The sequence below is a fragment of the Equus asinus genome, chromosome 27 (genome assembly GCF_041296235.1).
Source record: "Equus asinus isolate D_3611 breed Donkey chromosome 27, EquAss-T2T_v2, whole genome shotgun sequence".
NCBI classification, from domain to species: Eukaryota; Metazoa; Chordata; class Mammalia; order Perissodactyla; family Equidae; genus Equus; species Equus asinus.
The window spans coordinates 9,750,125-9,756,124 of NC_091816.1; positions in this window are offsets into that span (position 1 = coordinate 9,750,125).

Here is a 6,000-nt window from a genome sequence, read left to right on the forward strand (position 1 = left end):
GGATCTTAGATTACAGGCATACCTCATTTTACTGTGCTTCACTTTATTGCACTTTTCAGATATTGTGTATTTTACTAATTGGATGTTTGTGGTAACCCTGCATCTGGCAAGTCTATCGGTACCATTTTTCCAAAACCATTTGCTGACTTCGTGTCTCTGTATCGCATTTTTGTAATTCTCACAATATTTCAAACTTTTTCATTATTATATTTCTTACTGTGATCTGTGATCACTTATCTTTGATGTTACTTTTGTAATTGTTTTTGAGCTCCATGAACTGTGCCCATGTAAGACAGCAAAGTTAATTGATAAATGTTGTGTTTTCTGGCTGCTCCACAGACCGGCCTTTCCCCTGTCTCTCTCCCTCTCCTCAGGCCTCCCTATGCCCAGAGATGCAATGATGCTGAAATTAGGCCAATGAATAATCCTACAATGGCCTCTAAGTGTTCAAGTGAAAGGAAGAGTCGCACGTCTCTCACTTTAGATCAAAAGCTAGAAATGATTAAGTTTAAGAGGGGGGCATGTCAAAAGTTGAGATAGGCCCAAAGCTAGGCCTCTTTTGCTGAACAATTAGCCTAGCTGTGATTGCAAAGGAAAAGTTCTTGAATGAAATTAAAATTGTTGCTCCAATGAACACATCATTGATAAGAAAGAGAAACAGCCTTATTGCTCACAAGGAGAAAGTTTTAGTGGTCTGGATAGAAGATCAAACAAGATACGACATTCCCTTAAGCTGAAGCCTAATCCACAGCTAGGCCTTAACTCTATCCCATTCTGTGAAGGCTGAGAGAGGTGTGGAAGCTGAAGAAGGAAAGGCTGCAGCTAATAGGGGTTGGTTCATGAGGCTTAAGAAAAGAAGCCATCTCCATAACCTAAAAGTACAAGGTGAAGGGCTGTCCTCTTCACCGAGTGGTTGAGTTCGCACGCTCCGCTGCAGGCGGCCCAGTGTTTCGTTGGTTTGAATTCTGGGTGTGGACATGGCACTGCTCATCAAACCATGCTGAGGCAGCATCCCACATGCCATAACTAGAAGGACCCACAATGAAGAATATACAACTATGTACAGGGGGGCTTTGGGGAGAAAAAGGAAAAAAAATAAAATCTTAAAAAAAAAAGTACAAGGTGAAGCAGCAAGTGCTGATGCAGAAGCTGTAGCAAGTTATCCGGAAGATCTAGCTAAGATAATTAATGATGGCGGCTACACCAAACAACAGGTTTTCAATGTAGATGAAACAGCCTTATATTGGAAGATGCCATCTAGGACTTTTATAGCTAGAGAGGAAAAGTCAATACCGGGCTTCAGAGCCTCAAAGGAGAGACTGTCTTGTTAAGGGTTACCACAACTGGTGACTTTAAGTTGAAACCAATGTTTATTTACCATTTCAAAAATCCCAGGGGCATTAAGAATTATTCTAAATCTACTCTATCTGTGCTCTACAAGTGGAACGACAAAGTCTGGATGACAGCACATCTGTTTACAATACGGTTTACTGAATATCTTAAGCCCACTATTGAGACCTACTGCTCAGAATAGAAGATTCCTTCCAAATTATCACTGCTCTTTCACAATGCACCTGGTCACCCAAGAGCTCTGATGAAGAGGTACAATGAGACGAATATTGTTTTCACACCTGCTAACACAACAGCCATTCTGCAGCCCATGAATCAAGGAGTAACCTTGATTTCAAGTCTTATCATTTAAGAAATACCTTTTATAAGGTTAAAGCTCCCATAGATAGTGATTCCTCTGATGGATCTGCTCAAAGTAAATTAAAAACCTTCTGGAGAGGATTCACCATTCTAGACGCCACTAAGAACATTTGTGATTCATGGGAAGAGGTGGGAAATCAACAATAACAGGAGTTTGGAAGAATTTGATTCCAACCCTCTTGGATAACTTTGAGGGGTTCAAGACTTCAGAGGAAGAAGTAATTTCAGATGTGGTAGAAACAGCAAGAGAACTAGAATTAGAAGTGGAGCCAGTTGAAGGGACTGAGTTGCTGCAATCTCATGATAAAACTTTAATGGATGAGGAGATGCTTCTTATGGATGAGCAAAGAAAGTGGTTTCTTGAGATGGAATCTTCTCCTGGTGATGATTCTGTGAAGATTGTTGAAATGACAATAACGATTTTCGAATATTACATAAACTTAGTTGATAAAGCAGCAGTGAGTTTTGAGAGGATTAACTCCAATTTTGAAAGAAGTTCTACTCTGAGTAAAATGTTATTGAATAGCATTGCATGCTACAGAGAGATTGTTTGTGAAAGGAAAAGTCAATCAATGTGGCAAATTTCATTGTTGTCTTATTTTAAGAAATTGTCACAGCCACCCTAACCTTCTGCAGTCACCACCCTGATTAGTCAGCGACCATCAACACTGAGACAAGACCCTCTACCAGCAAAATATGACTTGCTGAAGGCTCAGATGATGGTTAGGACTTTTTAGCAATAAAATATTTTTTAATTAAGGTACGTAAAGTGTTTTTAGACATAATGCTACTGCACACAATATAGTGTAGTCTATCAATACTGTAGTATCGTGTAAACATAACTTTTATATGCACTGGAAATCAAAAAAATTGTGTGACTCACTTTACTGCAATATTCACTTTATTGCAGTGGTCTGGAACCAAATCCACAATATCTTCAAGGTACGCCTGTATTTCAACTCCATTTATGATTCTCTTCTTTTTGTATTAATGTTATAATATGTTTTAATTCTACATATATTTCAAACCCCACAAAACATAATATTATTGTCTTGTACCATTGTTAATACTATGGCTCCATCTGGAATTATTTATATTTATCTCTGTATTTCCATTGCTTTTTATTCCTTGCATTTTTGTAGTTCCAGCTCAGGTTGTTTCCTTTCTGCCTATATAAAGCCCTTTAGTAATTTTTCTTAGTGTGGCTTTTCCAGTAATGAATTCTCTCATTTATTTATGTTTTTTTTAAGAAGAACAAGATTAGCCCTGAGCTAACTGCTGCCAATCCTCCTCATTTTGCCGAGGAAGACTGGCCCTGAGCTAACATCCGTGCCCATCTTCCTCTGCTTTATACATGGGGCGCCTAACACAGCATGGCTTGCCAAGCGGTGCCAATGTCCACACCTGGGATCCGAATCAGCGAACCCGGGGCCACTGAAGTGGAATGTGCGCTCTTAACCGCTGCGCCACTGTGCCGGCCTGCTCATTTATTCTTTAATGTCTCTAATTTTCTTTTAATTATGCAAGATGTTTTCAATGGACATAGACATGTAGGTCAGTGATCATTTCAGTACTTTAAAAATATCATTCTGTTGTCTTTTGCCTTCCATATTTTGCTGAAAAGTCAGTTGTCAGTCTTTCAATTACCCTTTGAAAATAACGTGTCTTTTTTCTGACTGCTTTATAATTTTTTTCTTTGTCTTTGGTCTGAATAAGTTTTACTCAAATGTACCACCATGTAATTTCCTTTATATATATCAAGGGGAATATTACTGCTTTTACAATCTGTTTTGAAGGTTTTCATCAGTTTCAGAAAAGTATAGGCTATGATCTCTTCAAACATCAGTTCTACCTTATTCTCTCTTTGCTCCTTTTGACACTTCAATTTCAGATATATTTGATGACTTCATCACGTCGAATATAGTTCCTTTTCTAAATATATACATAAATCTTCTATGTATTTTCATTTGCACGTGTTGGGGTGACACCTTTCTCACCCACTGAGAACCCTGAGTATTCTCAACTAACTGACTCTATTTTGTTAATTCTTTCTTTCACTCTCTCCAATTTGCTTTTAAATTCAAGTATTGAGTTAATAATTTCAGCTGTTTTATTTATTATATATAGAATATTGATTACGTTTTTCCTATAGATTCTATTTCTCCAGTGAAACTCCTCATCTTGCCATTTTTTTTGTTAATATATAATCACAGTTATTTTAAAGTTAATGTCTGATGATAACTTCAAAAACTGAGACATTTATAAATCTGTTTCTGTCCTCTATTTTTTATTGATAAGCTTAGTAATTTTTGATTCAATGTCATGCATTTAGGAAGAATATTTTGCAGAGGCTAAAGATGAAGTTATCTTCCTCCAGATAGGGTCTACCCTATCTACTACTGGGCAGTTAGAGTAGGGAGTAGGTCGCCTAAATTCCCTCTGGACCTGAGCTGATTTGAAACAGGTTTTCAGGTTTTGAAATGTCCACTCAATTTCTATCTGGATCTCTCACATGCCTAGGCTTCTGCCTTCTAGGGAGTTCCTAACTGAGTGAGACCCTGGGTGTTTACTAAGGCCTTGTCTCCCTGTTTTTAAACAGTTTTCCGCTTACCTTTTCAAGTTCTCACACTGTGAAGCTTAAGATTTAGGCAAAATTTTTGACAGTTTGGCAAAAAAAAAACGTTTTTTAGAGTTTTGTCCATGCCCTATTTTCTTGTTGCTTCTATGAGAATTAATAAAAGAAATACTTCATTTAAAATGGAGTCAGGAAGCCCTGTGTGGGGAGCTTTCATTCACATACCATTTGTTGCAACTTATTTTACAATTTGAGGCAGGAAGTGCAACTATTTTATTATCCAGCAGGAGGAAGGAAAATTTTCTCCTTGCCCAAAAACACCCCAGCCAACGAGAAGTCATCGCCACCCTGAACTCTTACTTTCCCCAATGAACTTTCATTTAGAACATCCCCTTCCAACTCCCCCCTTTTTCTATAAAAGCAAGCTCCCCTCCTTTCTTCTCTGAATTTGCCCATGGTCCACAATAGCTTTCATTTTCCAAATTGTAATTCCTCTGGCTATTCCCAAATACACTCATTTTTCTGGTAAGATAACTGGGTATTTTATTTAAAAACTGACATTTCACTAATATTTTTGGGTGATATCATCAAATACCAGGGTTTCAACAATATTCTATCTTCTTAAACATCTAGTTCCAATCTCTCTCTTCATCTCTCTACCCAAATACAAAAGAATCATTTCCACTTGAATATTCTGTAGGAAATATGAATTTATCATAGCCAAAATTAAACTCAAAGTCTTCTCTAAATAATGCTTTTCTGTATTCCATACTTCAGTTAATCTTATTCATCAAATTATACAAAAGTAATATAGCATTTACCCATCTATATCATCAAATCTTCCAGTTTCAAATTCAGTTATATATTCATCTTATCATAGTCCTTTTATTTCCACTCTATTGCCCTAGCTGAGATTCTCTCATTTAATTCTTTAACACTATTTCCAGAATTACCTTAGGCACAGATCTGTACAGATCATCTTCTCATCCACAACCTTTCATTGACTTCTAATTATTGAAAAGAGAAATTTTAAATTCCTAAGCATTAGTGTTTTACAAGTTCTTTTACAATTTTCTCCCTCCTTCCCAGTTTTGTCTTATTCTCAGCCTATTTTGTCTACCTCATTCATGTGAAACTTCATTGACACACAAATCTACCACAACCTTGTTTCTCCATTCCCTTCCTCACGCTATGATAGCCAGACAGAAAGATGTTGTCTTCACTTGGAAAACTCCTTCAAGCCCTGTCATAAATATTCACTTTTCTGTGAAGCCTCCTTTTTCCTGCTACCAGCAAGATTAACAATAATCTTCTCTATATATACCTTAAAAATATCTTTATTTTTGAACTTAGAACCTTGCATTGTAATTGTGTTTATCCCTCACTAAACTATAAATTCCTCCTTAATAATAACCATTTCTTATTAAATTGAATATTTCCAAAACCTAGCATAGTACATGACAAAACATTAGATATTTTAGAATGAAATTGAATAAAGTTAACCTTAATATATCAAAGTAGGTTGCACTGGTGTCTAACAATTGAGTTGAGGTACCATCAAGCAGTTGACTCAGGCTCAATTTCTAGTCAATACAACAGTTCATTTGTCCCAAGTTTAGTTATTTAGAGTACATTGTAAAACAGCAAATTTTCCTGTTTGAGCTTTACTTTTGCCCATTAGCTTTTCTTCAACTCTCACTTCTATTTCACAGGTT